The 17,195-nt window shown below is 39.7% G+C and overlaps 1 pseudogene; it reads left to right on the forward strand.

The window, feature by feature from the left end:
* The first annotated feature begins 12,409 nt into the window (after positions 1-12,409).
* Positions 12,410-13,416, forward strand: LOC100067153 (small glutamine-rich tetratricopeptide repeat-containing protein alpha pseudogene; annotated as a pseudogene).
* Positions 13,417-17,195: the final 3,779 nt, after the last annotated feature.

Below are 17,195 nucleotides of genomic sequence, written 5' to 3' on the forward strand. Positions count from 1 at the left end.
GATTTTAAGAATATATATGATGAGATTGGGCCTGTCTGAATAATCTCCCCATCTCAATTTCCAGACCTCAAGCATGTCTGTAAAGTTCTTTTTGCTATGTCAGGTAATATATTCACAGGTACTGAGGACTAGAGTGTGGGTATCTTTAGAGGTGATTATTCTGCCTGCCATATCATCAGATAGGAGAGTTTATCTGAGAGACAGAGATTGATCACCGATTTATTCAACAAATATTTATTGAGCATCTACTAGGTGACAAGCACTGGTATAGAAACTTGGGATATGTCATTGAACAAAACAGAAAAATATCCCTGATTTTGTTGAGCATTTATTCTAGTGCTGTGTGTTGAAGACAGGATCAAATCCACCTCAAGAGAATGGCAACCCTGAGTTTCCAGTTTTGTGTTGATAAATTATCAATTTTGTTTAAATGAGTTTGGATTAGGTTTTATCACATGGGCTTAAAACAACCTTGCCTGACACAGGCAGTAATAAACTTAAAAATATTTATGGTGTGTGACATAGTACTATTCCTTTTTCTTTTGCTTTTTTTAGGAAGATTAGCCCTGAGATAACTGCTGCCAATCCTCCTCTTTTTGCTGGGGAAGACTGGCCCTGAGCTAACACCCGTGCCCATCTTCCTCTACTTTATAATGTGGGACGCCTGCTGCAGCATGGCTTGCCAAGCAGTGTCATGTCCTCACCCGGGATCCGAACCGGTGAATCCTGGGCCGCCAAAGCGAAATGTGTGCACTTAACCGCTGTGCCACGGGGCCGGCCCCAGTACTATTCCTTTATTAATTGTACCTAACTAAAGTTAAAGAATATCCATCAATTTCCAAATTCACAAGGGTACCTAATCATTTCTCCTTTATTCATTCAAAAAATATTTACTGACTACCACTGACTGGGTGCCAGGATGAAATTGGTGCACAGCTGACTAATTCTTTTCTCCATAGGTCTTACAATGTATCAGACAATAGATATTAAACCAATGAACACACAAATATATAGATATAGACATAAAATGTCAAATCATGATATTACCATGAGAAAATTGTCATGAATGAAAAGAATAGCATGCCACAGAATGCCATGCGAGGGATTAGCATATGCTGGCTTTTGATTAAGAGCAGCTTTGAGAACACTTAAACCTGGTTTAGTGGACTTGACAGATAATTTTCATTTGCAAATGAAATGTGAACTTCTGGAGTGTTTCATGGGCAAGGTTCCATTGAGGATCTTCAAATTAGCATCAAAACTGCAGTCAGATTCAGTCTCTATCATTCTATGGATTCATCTTTCAAAACTTAAAAATGATAAGACATCAACTCTCATATTAAAGACAGATTTGTGTGCATCATAAAAAGTGAGTCAAAATTAGCTATTTTTTTGTTTTGTCAAGTTGCTTTATCCTTTACTTACTTTCACAATTCTATACTCAAGTGCTTCTCTTCCAGACATAGAAACATAACTTGTAAAACAATGTTAATAAAAAATCAAAGACAATCAAAACAAAAATGCCTATAGACAGCATTTTCAATGGCTGAATGAATTGGAGCGACTTCATAATTAACCAAGGTAGTGTGGTAGAACTAACGCTGGATTAAGAAATTAGGAAACCCAAATTCCAAACGCCTCTTTGCCCATGACTCAGTTCACTTATCTGGGTTTCAGCATCTCATCTATAGAGTTAACTTTTGTCTTTCTAAATTTTCTTGTTGCTTAAATATTTTTTGTACCATTTAATTCACAAAAATACTCAAATATATTAAGAGAGAAGTTCTCTTAATGTTGAGTGAGAATTTGGTGTTTTGGCAAAGGACAATGATAACATTGCACAATAACTGAGTCAGAGTTATTTAACAGTAAACAGTTTACTAGCTGGTTTCTTTCATTATCATGTGGATTGAGCCAAGGAGGAGCCGGGTAGCCCTGGAATACCAAGAAATTGACATTCTAGGACCTTTAAAACAAAGAGCCTTCCTTATCTCAAGTGCCTTGAACTTGGCCACAGTCAAGGGTTTATAAGGTCACTCAGAAGTTCTAAAGCCAAATTGAAACTCTGAAATTCTCTTAGGCATTTGGTTTATATCATTCAAATAGCACTTCCCTTGGGCTGTTTAGCATTGTAGCTTTGGTTATTTGTTTTACCTTTGTTGCTTGACAGTAAGTTCTCTTTGAGTTTCAAGAATATCTGCATTTCATATATATTTACATCTTCTGAGACACCACAGAAAAAATGCCTTGTATTTTGTGGGCATTTGATAAATATTTGTTGACTACGTGGATCTGAAAATGAGTTCCTTTGAAAAAAAATCAAGAGGTAAAATTCAGGAGCACTACATGTCAGAAGAGATTTTTATTTAAAAATATTTAAAACATTCTCAAAATCTCAATGTTATGGAACAGTGGCAGAACAAAGTTCTTTAAAGCATCAATGCCATATCCCCTCAGTTGAGGTCTTAAAAGATTCAAACCATACTGAACAATTAATTTAAATTTCTGAAGTGCATAAATAATCTTACTATGTCACATGGATTTTTTCCTGCTAAATTGGCAAAATAATATTGGAGGCACAACAGTGATGATATACAGGGGCAAGAATCCTGGTATCCTCTTTTAGATATCCTTGTTACAAATATTTTGATTAACATTTTCCAGTTGTAAAGAGAGACAGACAAATCCATGACCTCCTGACTCCTCTGTAGAAGCAGTTGTTCGGAGGGCTGTGGACTCTTTCGAGAAATGTACATCAAAATTTTTACCTCAGCAGGGCTGCTCAAAACAACCAGGATAACATGTGATATCTCTGTATTTGGTGGAGTGTGATGTTCAGTGGTGGGCACAACGAAAAGACCCTCTGGCCTTATTCTAATTATTTATCCAGACAAAGTAAACATTACATTCTCTTGTAAAGTGCCCATAAAGAGCATATTTGGTAAACCTTCTCCAGTTCTCTCTATGCTATTCTTTTGAATGTGGGTGCATTTCTTTTGTGAGGCAATAGTAATATCTCCTCTTACACACAGTGTCTGTCCCTTACTCTTCAGCTATGGCAATTGTGAAGAGGGTGACGATGGTGGAAGTGACAAGTAAGGTCATGACAGCCCACACATGCTCTTCATTCAGACAGGGAGCTCAGACTTTCTGCTGTTAGAGTCTCACACCATCTGCACAGGCTTATTCATTGGATACACAGAGTTCATGTTCTGCAGCCTCTTCTTAGTTATCACACATCTTTAGTGGATTGGCCTGGAGAAAAGTTTGTTTGCTTATCCTCCCTGTGAATATAAATGACTCGGGCAGACACCTACTGTTTCTAAACACAAACTTCTTCTGTTATATAAATATTTCTTTGCAACCATAGGGTTGGACAGTGGTTGGATTGTACAGTTATCTTTGGTAGGGTGAACGTTCAGGGAGCATCTCTAACCTGTTCTTTTTCTTGTCAATAGCCTACATTCAGAGTTATTTCTATGAGGTTCGAAGGTGCACCCCCAAGGTTCTCCCTGTGGCCAGACCAAGGTGCACAACTTCTGTCAAAATTGGCAGTAAGGGGACAGGGGTTAAAAGTATGGGCTCTGGGGGCTGGCCCCGTGGCCGAGTGGTTAAGTTCGCACACTTCGCTGCAGGCGGCCGGGTGTTTTGTTGGTTTGAGCCCTGGGCGCGGACATGGCACTGCTTGTCAGGCCACGCTGAGGCGGCGTCCCACATGCCACAGCTAGAAGGACCCACAATGAAGAATATACAACGATGTACTGGGGGGCTTTGGGGAGAAAAAGGAAAAAAATAAAATCTTATAAAAAAAAAAAGTATGGGCTCTCATGTCAGTGAAAAAAGGGTTGAATTTCACTTCTGTCATTTACTAACTGTATGATTTTAAGCAAGTTGTTTAATGTCTTAGTGCCTTAGCTTCTTTATCTCTAAATTAAGAATATCTCCTTAGAGATGTCATGAGGATTAAAATAAGATAATCAGTGTAAAATGCTTCACATAGTCCCTGGTACCCAGTGAGTACTTAATGAATAATAGTTATTATTATGATTACTATTGTTGTTAAGCAGGACATTTTCAGTGTCCAGGTACAAAAATTATTCAAGCCAGTATGAAGCCCCTCTCATTTTTCTGTTTGTAAGTCTAGAGAATTTCACCCAAATTTAGAATATCTTACCTACACATTTAAAACTGATCTCATTTAATTTCTATATTTGAGAGTCACCTTTACTTCTCTAGATTTTATACATTGTTTCCCATTTATCTTCGGAGTGCTAGTTAAACAGACATTATTAAGGAGTTTCCCAATTGAATAGGCAAAAATAGAGAAGGTAAATTATTTATTCCAGATTATTTAGTATGAAATTTTCAAACTGATAGAACATTTGCAGACACAAAATCTTATAATCAATTGGTAACATGTTTTAATAATGTCTCTTCATTTTAGTCCCTTGCTTCCATCTTCTCTTAACACATTTAATACCAGATGGCTTTAGGATGTTTTTAGGCTATGGAACAGACTGGACTGCATTCTGTTCCTGGAAGGCTGTTACCCACATGTAGGTGGTTCATGAAACAGAAGAATAGAGAAATACATTCTGGTAAAACAATTTTATATTGAAGGCAAAAAACACCTTAATTTATTTGCATTAATTAAATTAATATTCTTCTACATAGACACATTTCACTTGAAGGATTGAACTGTGCATCTTGTAAATGTGTTTCTTCCAGTGCATACCCAGGCTTCTCTAGAAATGCTTCCATTCTGATGAAACAGGAAAAGAAAGAATTAGCAACACTTGCATTCAATGCAAGCATTTCATATAGACTACAGCGTATCTTTAGAGGCAGAAAGCTTAAACGTATTGTGTACATCAAAGTGACTGTTCTCACTATGTTAAGAAAAAAAGCAATTATTTGAAAAGTCACAGTTCCATGTAAAACATCGCTTCAAGAAGTTCTTTGGCTTTGAAGTGGCGTCTAAACCTTTGCATCTTTATGAGGTCATATTTTTCAGAGTGGATTTTAAAATATATCTAATATATGTATGTACACATGTCAAGGCAGAGGGATGCTTTGTATATGAATTTAATTAAGCAATAGGCCACTTTGGGACCTGTTTTATAGAGCCATTTGTTTCATGCGAGTTCAACTGCCCAAGCTACCGTGCAATAATGGTCTCATAAAATTATTCTCTGGAGGGTCTTATTTCTACTATAATGTGCTTTTACTTAAAATTTAGTTTAATAGCAACATTTTTCCTTGTATATCAACTGTATACAAGTAATAGCTATCAGAAAATGTAATGGTTAAAGAGCTTTTGGTTTTCTATATTTACTATTGGGAACTGTTGATTTGAAGAAGAAAAAATGAGAAAAGAAAAGGAAAAATGTATGTATTACATTAGTAACAATCTTTGGATTTGCTATTTGTATCTAATTATCTTCTGAAATGCTCTCATTTAAATCACTTGGGGGAATTTTTGGCCCTCAGCATGTCCATCGCATACATGTGCTTGATCCCAGCTTAACCTTCTTAGAAACAATGCACCATTTGCAGCAGTATTTCCTGGTATGTGCCAGAAGATAGGCTCTTAAATAGGACCACAGTAATCAATTGAGACCAATTTTTAGTAAGCTTCCAATTTAGTAAGAAAACAGATTTGTCAGTAAAGATTTGTACAGTATGTACAATTTATAGTAGTGTGTACAGGATATATTTTCAAGCCATGAATTTTGCTATGCAAGAAATGTATCCTCCTTCATTTTTCTACAACTAAACTTAGTTGTTATTTTGAGCAAGACTCCCTTAGATCTAGACAAGAACAGTCCTTGCCCCCAGCCCTGTGCTTTATAAGACCTTGAATGTCTTAAATACACGTACGCACCAATTTTAAAGAACACGTCAGTTTTCAATCACTTGGAAGTTAGCACTCAACACTTACACCCCTATAATCCCAAACATCTGCTGTCCTGACTAACATCACTCCTGCCCCAGGGTAATATTTTTCTTCATCTCTTGCAAGGGCAAATGTGTCCAAATGCAGTGAAAGTTGTGGGCTGTGCTCCGGGTGACATTGGAAATAGGCATTGCTTCAGAGTGAGGGGAGGAGCAGAGCAGGGGGAAGAGAAAAGATAGATTAATTGATCTGTCAACTGCTTCTCAGTAGCACAGACACAATAAATTATTGCAAAATGTATCTTTCTTGGTAGTTCTGAGCATCTATTTTCTTGTTACTTTTCATTTTCCAATTTGTGTTTCCAAAGATACTCCTAAAGAGCAGATATTCACAATATGTTGCAGAACTTAAAATATTTTACAATATTAAATAATTCATGGCTTTCTTAAATTTGTATTTACCTGGGTTTAGACATAACTTTCATGAAGCATGATACTGATGCTTTACACTGGCAACTAGACAGACATTAAATACAAAATTATGATGAATTATATTTTTGTAAAATAAGAATACAGTTTAACTTTAAAAATTAAAAATTTTAAATTTATTTAAATCTTTTTTATTTCAAACTGATATTCCTAATTGCTTTCTTATTGTTAATTTTGAATATTTAAAAATAATTTGGGGATAACATATATAACACATAATTATTTTTTGTATTCAATGAGTGAACATATATTCAGATTTTATGTACTTTGAATTCAATTACAGTTTATTTTTTAGCAATGTAGGTAATTGAGAATGAGTACAAGTTGAGATTGTGACAGAAAAAGGAAATATGAAAACAGTGCTCAGAAAAATCTAAAAAGCAGAAAATAAAAAAGAAATTTTTAAAAATCCTCAAAGAGGTGGTCTGCTTAAATTTTTAAAACCTGGAAACAATGAAAGTAAGCACATGATGGTTCATGACGATTATCGTAAAATTTATTAATAAGTCAAAGTGACAATGGGAAATGCCCCTGTGTGACCCTGGACAATTTATGTAAACTTGTTGTGACTTCATTTTTTCTTCTGTAAAATGAGGATAATAAAAATGCCTGCCTTATAGGGTTGTTGTGAGGATTAAGTGAGTTAATATACGCAACTTCTTAGAACAGGGCCTGACACACAGTGAGTGCTCTACAAGTTTTAGCAAGTATTAACGTTTTAGGAAGGGTGAATATGATGTGTGTAGAGTTAAAGATACCAAATGAGAGGAAACAGGGATATGCAAGAGGTGTCCTATTAACTTCTTTTTGTTTCTCTCTCTTATTTTGCTATATTTTGGCTTACATGTCTAGGAAGGAGCTAAGGGAATGGGAAAGGTTGCTAATACAGGAAAATTGAATAACGGCTGGAGCAAGATGCTGGAGGAAGCAGGGAGAGATGAGATATAAAGCATGTATGAAAGCGATGCCTTGGAAAAGAGAATCAATGCTTCTTCCTCTGACACGAGGATGAAGGTGAAGCGATGGTGAGAAAGCAGATGAAGTACTTTACCCTCTCTGTAATGTGAGGCTGAAATTGAGTCAGGCAGAGTCCACCCCATGTCTCAATGAGAGAAGATAAGGAGAAAAGGAGCTGCCCTGAGCCATCTAAAAGGATTAATGCATGATGTCCAAGGCTTGCAGCATCGTCAGTCCATAGAATTGTCGCATTTACATGGCTGGATCTTCAGAAGTCTGGCTGGAGGAAGAGAGAATTTGGATGTTTGGAATTATTTAAGTGATCAGTTTTTCAGGATGTTGAACTAGAAACACATAAAGGTAAACAAATTCAGGGTCCTGGTAAGAAGGAGGGTAACTGATACACACAGATTTAAGATGGACAGGTAAGGAGATAAGATTGGAAATAAGGTGATGGATAGGGCAAAAAAGACAGGTCAAGGGAATCAAGATATTTTGAGGTCAAAGAACATGTATATTGGGAGTGAGGGAAAGAATTGGCTTGTCAGACAACGGATGTTGAGTTTCTGGTTTCAGAGGCACGACAATTCTCACAGATACCCTTTTCCAGACTTTTTAGATGAGAACTGTGTAAAGGAGTCAGGGTGCCCGATAGGAATCTTGTCACCTAAAATGAAACAAAACCAAACCAGTAATCAGTTCTTCATTAGCCACACCTATTAATTATATAAGTTAAACTTTTAAACCAGGTGCTGGTGTCTAACCTAGGTTTAAAGAAAATAAATAATGGAAGACACATTGCCAATGCAGCTTGCTTGTAGATCCTCTTGTGAGCAATACTGAAAGTCCCAAGGAGGGCCCGAGTTAATTAACGAAAGTGTTGTATTTCACTTGGCTTAAATCACTCATCCAGAAGTTGAATGAAGTGCTTTCCACCTGAGAACATAACAGTCTTCATTTGCAAACAAGCACTTGTATGAAACAGGAACAACTTAACGCAGAGCTTGAAGTCATAGCCTCTGAAAACCAACTGCTTTGCTTACAGAATTCTCTGAGTTTGTGAAATAAAGATAATAATGGTACCCACCTTATAAAGTTGTAATGAGGATTAAATGAATTAGGATCTGTAAAGCACTTAGGACAGTGCCAGGCACTTGGTGAGACTATATAAGTAGTAGCAGACAGAGAGTAGTATAATAATAATAATAAAAGCAACATCAGCACATATCAGTAGCAGAAATATTGGAGTTACTGAAGTTCCTACACATACTTCTCCAGGCTCTCAAAGTCCCATAATGTTTCACACAATACTTAGCTGCCTCAAAGAATATGACTCAAAGTTACCTAAGATTATTAGAGGACATTTTCCAAGCCCAGAACCCTGAAACCGCTAATGCTGTCCTCTGCCAGTGGATTTATCTTATTGTCCCCTCTGGCACACTCCACAGTGTGCTTGGTATTTAGCTAATAGTGTCTGAGAGGGTCTGTTCAGCTTGCTGGGTACTGCTGTGCATTTTCAGCTGACCTCTTGAAACGCTTGCTTAAAAATGATTTCCTTGACCCCCACATACCTCCAGCTACTGCTGCAATCCTCTGCTCCTCTTTACATCCATTTTTTTTGCAGGCATTTTCTATGTAAGGTACCTTCACTCTCATTGCCCAATCACCCGTTAAGCCATTATAATTTTGTTTCCCCTCCCACAGCGTCCCTGAATCTATTCTTTTCATGATCACCCATATTGCCACACTCAATTTCTATCCTTTTATCTAATCTCTCAGCAAAATTGATACAATAGCCCATTTCCTCATTACCAAAACACTGGCGCCTCTTAGTTTCCATGACACTCTTCTGGTTTTCATCTTTTTCTTCAACTCCTCCTTCTCAGTCTCCCTTGCAGAATTCCTCCTCTACCCAAACCCTGTGTATCGGTGAAGCCCAGAGCTCTTTCCTTCTGCCTCTCTCCTTTATATACATCCTTCCCAAGTAATTTATTTATTTATTCCCATGGCTTTAAATGCTTCCTTTGTGCTCATAATTTTCAAATTTATTTCACATGCCCTAACTACTTTTTTGAATTCCAGACAGCTTGCAGCTGGCAGTTTGCAACTCTAGGGTTAGAAAGTTGAGGTTGAGAACTTTCCATTTTGTGACTAATGAACAGATCCTTGTCTGCCTAATTGTGGCTGCCCTATGTACTTTCATCATTTCCCTACCACATAAGAAGGGGGATGCAATTTCTTGGCGTCCATTTAGGGTTATCAGACATAGAGAGAGGAGACAATTAAATATGAACATTGTAGCGACATTTTGGTTTCAGGTCAGATTTCCTGCTAGGACATTATCACCTCCTGTCAAAGTAGGAATAGCGGCTAAGTCACATAGAATTGCTTCACATTTGAATTCAGTTACAAAATCTATGTAAAACTGTATTGAAATCCTGTCATTTTGGGTTTTAGAATCTCCTTGAATATGCTAAAACTTAGGGAGAGCTTGTGCTTCATTCCTTGGGAGGCACTTGGAGAGAATCTGGCGCCTGCAAAGTTTTCTGAGTGAGTGGCTACTTTAACAGAGGAGAGTGGTGACGCACATTCTCACGGATGGAGAGAGTCTGTAAGCCATCAAAAGCATCTCAAACTTAATATATCCAGACAAAATGCTTGATTTCTGCCTACAAAACGTTTCTTCCTCTAGTTTTTCTCATTTTGATCATTGGCACTATACCCAGTTATTCAAGTCAAAATTTCTCTCCCTTACTTGATACACACAAATGATTAGTAATTCCTATTGTTTCTATTTACAAAATATATTCCAAATTTATTTGTACTCCCCATCTCCAACTGTCACCACTCTTGTCCAAGAGGGCATCCTATGTCATCCAAACTATGCAATGGCCTTATTGATAGTCTCTCTTCTTCTTTTGACTTGATTTTATTCTGCAGACAAAGTAAAATTTTTGGGAAAAAAAAAATGAGAACATGTCACTCCTTTGCTTAAGCCTTTTTATGGCTTAATATTTCCCTTAAAATAAAATTAAGATTCTTCAGCCTGTTGGATAAGACCCAGAGCAATCAGCCTGCCCCTGACTGAGCATTGTCCTCTCAAGGCCTCTTTCTCCTTGTTCATTCGGCCGACCTCTCTGGACTTCTCTCACATCCAAACATGTCAACCTTTTCCTAATGCACTTTGTTGATATAATTTATGACCATATTTAATATCATCTCATTGTTCACTCACTTATTCTTTCATTCACTTATTCAACAAATGTTAAGTAAGCTCCTAAAATGTGCCAGACATTTTTGTAAGTGCTGGAGATAAGAGCAGCTAACAAAAGGAAAAAAATAAGTGCGATGGAGAGCGATAAACCTGGCTACAGGAGCAGGAAATGCTGGGGAGGGGGAGGTTTCTATTTTACAGGGTAGAATAATTAAGTTTCTATGATAAGGTTATGTTTGAGCACACACTCAAAGGAAGTGACAGACAGATCCATGAGGATATCTCGAAAAAGAAAATGGGCAAAACAAACAGCAAGTAGAAATGCCCTGAGGTGGGAAAGGTCTTGAGACGTTTGTGTCACAGAAGGAGGCCAACGTGGCTAAAACAGAGTGAGTGAGTGAGGGAAAGAGTGGCTGGAGATGAGAAGAGAAAGAAAATCTGTGTACATGAATTCAGACTATCAGATGTAGGAGGGCTTTTTGGACTTTTACATATTTACAGAATTTTTAGCAAAAGCGTGACATGATCTGATTTATGTGTTAAAATGGTCACTGCGAGTGCTCTGTAGAGTGCGAGCCCTAGGGAAATACTGGTGGAAGCAGGGAGACCAGATACCAGGCTACAGGTTTTTGGACTAAACTAAACCCTGGAGGATAAGAACAATGTAAGAGGAGAAAATTTAGTGGTATTAGGAATTTATTTTGGGACAGGTTAAGAATGAGATAGTTAGAATCAAGTAATGATTTGAGTGAGCAATTTTTTTCTGACTCTGGAGATGAGAGGAGGGAGCCTGACTGGAGACACAAATTGGAAGCTCATTATTAGTGTATAGATAATAGTTCATGTCACAAGATATGTTAGATGGTTGGAAAAAACAAAATTTTTCCAAATAAGTCAAAAATTAAAGAGGCACCCTCTATTCCTTGCCTAAATAAAACAAAACAAAATAAAACAAAACAACTAAGATTCTTGGATATACAAGACACCAATATAAAGATATTTTTAAAAAGAAATGAGAGGAAACAGGGATAATTTAGGGGAAAAAACAAAATTTAAAAATATCTCTAGTTAAATAGATTTGAGAAAATATTGCAGTCTATAAAACAAGAATAGGGTGCTATGAAAAAGGAGCAAGAGACAGAAGGCTTGCTAAGTGTACACTCAGGTAAGTAAAAAAGAATGACACTGTGATATTTTTTAATATTTAGGGTAAACAGGTGATTTTAAAACTTCTGTAAAGAAAAAATAGATTAAAAAGAAATGGGAATCAGACTGGCAACAGGACATGATTCAAAGATCCAAAGGAAAATGATTTTAAACCTAGAATTTTGTATGAGCAAAATTTTATTTTTAGCATTTAAGGACTCAGAAAGTAAACCTCTCCACTTTTTATCACAGAGTTACTTAAAGTAATAATCTGGCTGGAGGTAGATGGTGGAAAAATGGGATTCCAGAGAGTTTACACTTTTCTTGAAAATCTGGAACAACTTAAGGAAGTAATAAAGATTATTAACACATACACAAACAGAAAGGCAATTTTGGTATCTTTAGAGTAAAAGTAGAACCACAAAAAAAAAGCTTTGCAAGAGAAAAATCTCATCACAGCTCAGTACAGTGAACAAAACCGCCAGCAGTACCCACTCTATTTTCAGCATTTAGAATCAATCTATAGATATGACAATGAAGAACTGATTGTGATTAGAGAACCAAATATAAATATTATAAACTTCAGAAGTAGTAAAGTAGAGGTAATCAAAATTAGAAGTTAGAAGGCAGGGAAAGATAAGCCCAGGAAGGTAGAGACACGTAGTAGTCTTACTGCACAAGAACAATTGCGTGGGCGCCGCGGTGCGCATGCGCAGCGTTGGTGGCTGGGGGTTCCGCCGCCTGAAAGATCCTGAAGATCCCCGGGCGTTGACTCCCCATCTCAAAATAGACAGCACGACCCACCTGGCCTACGCCATCACCAGTTCTTGCACGGCCAGCTCCTGCACGAGGCGCTTTCGTCTGACGCCCAGGAGAGCCTGGACGTGACCATCCAGTGCCTGGAGACCGTCATTGGGGTGACGGTGGAAGACAGCAACCTTGCACTCCCTCACACTCTTCCAGAAATAGTTGAAGCAGCGCTGAGGGCAAGGAGATGCCACAGGACCTGCGGAGCCAGGAGCAAACTCTGCCTTTGGAAGAGGACTCTGCCGGGGCAGAATACCTCCAAACAGAAGGAAACAAGCAGAAGAAAGTAAAAAACTTTGAAGCTGCCGTTCCTTTCGAAGGCAAAGCCGTTAAGCTGATGGCCAGCGCCATGTGTTTCTGTAACAGAGCTGCAATTTACAGCCGACTGGGGGACTACAGAGGACGGGGCAGGACTGCGAGCAGCCTTCTGCACAGACCCGTCCTACAGCCAAAGCTACGGCAGGATGGGCCTGGCGCTTTCCAGTCTGAACAAGCACACCGAGGCCTACTAGGAGCAGGAGGCCTTGGAGCTGGATCCCGACAACGACAAGTACAAGTCCCACCTCCACACAGTGAACCGGAGCTGAGAGAGGCGCGCAGCCCCCGGGAGATGTCCGCAGCTTGGACATCGTGGGCCTGCTGAACAACCCAAGCTTCTTGAGCATGGCATCAAACCTAATGAACAATCCCCACTTCGACAGCTCAGGTCCGGCATGATTTTGGGCAGCCACAACCTCCTGGGGACTCCAGGCACCAGCCCCTTGCAGAACGAGCTCGCCAGTCTCATCCAGGCGGGTCAGCAGTTCGCTCAGCAGATGCAGCAGCAGGATCCCGAGTTGATAGAACAGCTCCGAAATCAGATCCGCAGTCGGATCCCCATTGCCAGCGACGACGACCCGCAGGAATGACCACCCACCTTCGCAGCGCTCTTGGGTTCTTCCCCACGACTGGAAGATTTCTTGCGTTTTCCTTTTTTTTCTGCCATTTGACTGCCCGAGAGAGAGAAAGAAAAAGAAATTGAACCTGCATCTTAAGATAGATTTTTATTCTTCTTAGCCTTTTCCTTCGCTTTTCTCTCCCTTTTTGTAATCTTTCACAGCCCTCAGAGCCTTCTCGAAAAAGAGCCAGCAAGCTGTGAACGCAGACCAGCACTGATCTCCCTCCTAACCTCCTGAAAACTCAGTCACTAAAGTATTTCCTAGAATATTCCAGGGCAGGGATCGTCCTCGCGCTGCTGTTGGAGAAGCGCCGATTTTATGTCAGTCCACATGGGTGGGGGCACCCGCGGCTCCGGAAGCCCCTTTCTGCAGCCCCGCCACCCTTGGTCTGTCTTCGGGGGCCTCCTGAGCCCCACGAGAAGCCGCCTCCTGAGTCGGCCTTGGCCACCCGGCGGCGCCTGCTCGGAGGAGCTCACTGCCCGCTCCGGAACCTCGGACACGGGTTTTCACGTGTGGAACTTTTTAGTTGCATTTTCCTAAAAGAGATTTCCATTGCCCTGCACCCTGTCGGGCGGGAGGGAAACCAGGACATCTTGGGGTGCGCAGGACCAGTTTCTGGGAGTTTTCTTCTAATCGAGCATTTTGATGGACACATGTCTGCTTATAATCCTCTTTTCCCAGTACTCATGGCCGACAGACCTCCAGGGACATGATCGTCACCTTTTGGCGTGGTCCCCGAGCCCGTCCCAGCCTGTCTGTGTCCTGGCCGACTGCCCTTCTGCCTACAGGTGGTCCTGCCGCCTATGGCATCTGGGTCCTTGGCCAGCTCTCCCCTCCTATTCAGGGGTGGGGGCTGGCGAGGGTCCCTGGTGCCACCTGCCTTGGCCTGAGATTGCGAAGTAGCCACTGGAGCTGCTTGTAGGGAGGGCAAGCCAGCCTAGGCAGCCTGCCCAGGCCGTGGGCCACTGTGGATGGCCCCACGGCCCCTGCTCAGGCAGGAGATAGGAAGGAGGAGCGATCTGGTGCCACTGCATCAGCGGCAGCGTTGGCGACTGGTTCATTGGAGGCTCCCCAGTTGTCTCGCCATCTGCGAGGTAGACCCAGTGCCATGTGTCGTAGGTATCTGATAGGAAGACGGGCTGTCGCCAGCTACCTGCAGTCCATCACACGTCCGGCGAGATGTGTCATAACTCTTGAGTGCTAGCTATGGTGACAAGCATAATGTGTGGGGAATAGACATCGTGACCTCAAAAAAACCCCAAAACCCAAAACCAATTGTCTATATTTTTGAAGTGAGAAATAAGGTTATAAGCAGATTATAAAATTAGCAAATAAAGAAATTAATAATATTACCATATTGGGGATGGGACGGTGAGAGGTAATGGGCAGTGGCGTAAATGACTTATGTCCTCATGGAACAAAGTAGGAAGGCAATGAATAAGGTCTAAATTTGATTAAAAAAAAATAAGCCACACCTAGTTGCATGACTATGCCATTCATAAATATGGGTTACATGAAAAACAAAAACCAATAGCAGTAAAAATTGGTAAAATTGGTGTTTAATGAACAGTAAAATTAAACAGAATGGGGAAGGAAAGAAGAAAACCGATAATGTTAATCATAAATCCTTTTGCATATTTTGCTTTTTATCTGCGTGTGCAGTAATTTAATAGAAACAAATTTTAGTTTTAAAAACAAACTAAAAGTCAAAGCATTATGAGTTTTTATTAAGGGACTACTTTTAATATGAGTTGTTTTGGGTATCTCAATTTGAAGTTTTTCTACAGAACTTGTCTGTTTGCATAATATGTACAAGCTGATTTTTCTGGTTTTTACTTTGTATATATGTCGTCCTTTCTTTGGAATCTTGGGAGGTTTTGATATGCTTGTGTGAAAGGCATAAAAGATATGCAAACAGCATAGTTTCCTGTTCTTGTTCCTCATTCATCTGAATTGTGAAGCTCATCAACTGTAGCTTCCTTTTATGTTTGTATGGATTTATTATTGAAAACACGGAAAGGTTGCCTTTCACGCAGCACATCCTGTGCTCTTCCTGGGAAATGCTAAACGCAGGTAGTGGTGCAATATATGTTTTAAATAAGACTTAGACTATAAATACCAGACTGTTAGATTTTGCACACAGTTATGCAGAGCCCTTCTTCCTTCAGAATGGCTACTGCCTTAGAATACATTTGAAGGAAGAAAAAAAGAACACATCTTCAGCAAATGTGGCTTGTAGTGGTGTCCATCAGGCTTGCCAGTTTTATTCCAGCCAAGATGTCATTGTGAAAAAGAGAAGACGTCAGGAGGGAATGATTCTCAGGGTTACTGTTCTATGCTAACCCCTCATTCCATTTTTCATGTTACCTTCAGGTTGGAGCAATTTTACCCTGAGCAATGAGAAAGTAAAATTCTCATTTTTCCCCTCAGGCCTCTGGCAGAAGAACATGAACACTCTTCTTTGCTGCTTTTGTACTTTGGATTTCTATCTCTCAGAGATTTGTGAGAGCGGATTTGAAAGACTTTGTTTTCTCTACTTCTAGTTCTGGTACTAGGCGTGCAGATATTCACTTAAAGATGACATCAAAATATCCTTGTGTGGTATATGATTAAGATGTAATTGGACCCTCGCTACCCTCAAGAGGGAATGCGTTCTGTTTGTATTTTATTAAGCAGGTTAGTTGGTTAGGCACTTTCCTGAACCAAGACAATGATAGGTGTGACTGCTTTTATTATCAAGATACGTGAAAAACAAAACCTGCAAGAGAGAAATTCACAGAGCCTTCAACAGAATTCTCAGAAGTCTGTGAACAGTACTCTTCTGTGTTCCTGTCTCTTTCCCTTGCCCTTATTGCAGCTCCTTCCTGGATTTACCTGGAATCCTTAGCTTGAAGGATTCAAGTACATTGAATGTTTAATGATTATTCTTTTTTAAGGGTGTAAGAAAGGACCCAAGCCTGATGCTTTGAAAGCTTCGACAATTAAGGGATTTAATTTTTGTGATCTCATGAGTATCCTATGACTTCGATTCTCCTCGTGTATTCTGATCACCTGGGGAGATAGTTAATAACCCCTATTTATTATCAAGGTTCTGTGTGGGATTTTTCTCTTTGTTTTAGTCAGCTTGGACTGTGTCTTAGTCCATTCAGGCTGCTAGAAGAAAATATCATAGGCTTATAAATAACAGAAATTTATTTCTCATAGTTCTGGAGGCTGGGAAGTCCAAGATAAGGCACCAGCAGAGCCTGCTTCCTGGTTCACAGTCTGTTACCTTCTAGCTGTGTTCTCACATAGGAGAAAGATAGAGCAAGACAGAGCACTCATCTTAGAAGGACCCTAATCTTCCTCATCTTTTAAGACACTAATTCTGTTATGGGGACCCCACCCTCATGACTCCATCTAAACCTAATTCTCTCTTAAAGGTCTCACCTCAAATACCATCACTTTGGAGCTTAGGGCTTCAATGCACGACTTTTAGGGGGACACAAACATTCAGTCTAAAGCATTCTGCCCCTGACTCCCCAAAATTCAGGTCCTTCTCAAATGCAAAATATACTAATTCCATCCCAATAGCCCCAAAAGCCTTAACTGGTTCCAGCATCGACTAGGAAGTCTAAAGTCTCATCTAAATGCCATCTAAATCAGATGTAGATGAGACTAGAAATATAATTCATCCTGAGGCAAAATTTCTCTCCAGTTGTGAACCTGTGAAACCAGCTATGTTACGTGTTTCCAAAATACTACGATGG

The sequence above is a fragment of the Equus caballus genome, chromosome 3, assembly GCF_041296265.1.
Source record: "Equus caballus isolate H_3958 breed thoroughbred chromosome 3, TB-T2T, whole genome shotgun sequence".
In the NCBI taxonomy this organism is placed as follows: Eukaryota; Metazoa; Chordata; class Mammalia; order Perissodactyla; family Equidae; genus Equus; species Equus caballus.